Source organism: Apis cerana, linkage group LG1 (genome assembly GCF_029169275.1).
Source record: "Apis cerana isolate GH-2021 linkage group LG1, AcerK_1.0, whole genome shotgun sequence".
NCBI lineage: Eukaryota > Metazoa > Arthropoda > Insecta > Hymenoptera > Apidae > Apis > Apis cerana.
Genome location: NC_083852.1, coordinates 19,263,997 through 19,265,738, shown reverse-complemented (window position 1 = coordinate 19,265,738; position 1,742 = coordinate 19,263,997).

Here is a 1,742-nt window from a genome sequence, read left to right as displayed (position 1 = left end):
CGGTTAACCGACCGAGAAATCCCTAACGAGAATCGTGGAAAAAAAAAAGCTCGTTGAGATCGTTTCGCCGTCGATCCGAACTGTAAATTGCAGCTTCATTGTTCGGGTATAAATCTCATTTTCGAGACGAGGAGTTTATCCGGATCTCCCTCCGATTAAAGTATATACCGCCGGAGCGCGAGAGGAGCTTAGCAATTCGAGCGATCCGCTCACCATGGAAACGGTGGAAGCTGTGTGTGTGGGAGCGGCGACGAGACTGAGAACTGTCCGGAATGTTTTAATAATATGCATTCCTGCTCGCCCCTGAACGCCCAAACTTCCTCCCGGGGTTGTGCATTGTGTACACCCTTCGCGGCCCGCTTTAACAATAACTATGATATAATTGACCAGCCATTTTTTTTCTCCTCGATCCAAAGAATCGAGCTGTTCCTCGAACAACGACGACAATGATACGCGGCCGGGGGAACGGGTAGGTAACGCGATACGCCGATGGAAACGATATTAAAAAAAGAAAGGAAAAGAGAAAGAGGAGAGAAGGAAATAAAAGAAAAAGAGAGGGGGAGGGAGAAGGAACGCAACACGATAGAAAGAAAGTCGAACGATTCGGAACGTCCCCCACTTCCTATTTTACGTTTCTCAAATCTCGGAGCGACATTGTGCGCTTTGACGAACGCATCCGAGGACGGAATTTAGTGGATGCTCGACCGGCCCCGTCATTAAGTATTATATCGCGGAACGATGCGTCAAGTGAGCGCAACACCCACGTTCCACAGAAGAAAGGGGAGAGAAAGGTGCGCGCACGTCGTCGTCACGCCCCCATCCTTTTAGCGAGCCACGATGCCTTGTTCTTCGCGATTATTTCGGTACGTCGGCATACGGTCGAGGGAATGCGCCTTTCCTTTCGATCAAAAGGAACCCCTCCCCCCTTCACCTGCCCCGTGATGCGAAGGGAATGGACCGGAAAAGAATCGAAGAGGTGTTCCCCTCGGTGCTCCCACAAACAAGCAACGACCAGATTTCTCGTTCGATCGCGACTCCTCCGATCTGACCCAGATTCCCGCGCGTTCCCTTCTATTCCATATCCATAGATCCGACCGATACGAATGGGTTTCGCGATCACGATCTCGAGAAACGAGGCGCGCAAGTCGATCCGTTCGAGTGCGAAAACGCGTCGTTAAACGGTTGTCGATCGAGAGGATCGTTCTTTCTTCGGAAACGATGCGTGCCGAACGCGAGGAGGAAGGATCTCGAGGGGCCCGAGAAAAAAGGATCCTTTTTCTTCTTCTTCTTCTTCTTCTTCTTGTTCTCTCGGTATTTTTCACCGGTTCGATTTCCAGCCTATTCCGAGGAGAGGATGATGAGCATCACCATCACCACACCACCATCACTACTACCATCATCGGTCGAGGAGATATCCGTTACAAAATAGTAACGCTCGATCGCACGATCGACCGGGAGATACCGAACGCGGATGATCGGGTATCGTTTCCGTTAAAAGCCACTTGTTGGAGCCCGGTCGGGCATGATCGATTTGCCGGCTAAAAGTAGCTCCCGGATAATCTGCTTTCGAGGATCATAGGCGTTCCGACTATTTATTATTTGCCAGTACGAGGCCCCTCGCGTCTCTCTGTGAAAAAATCTCCAAAGGAACTCGTTTGTTCCCTGCCCTTTCGTGCGTACGCATCTGTAAAATGTCCCGACACTTCAAAGAACTTTTACCCGGGCAACAAGTAGAAAAATAC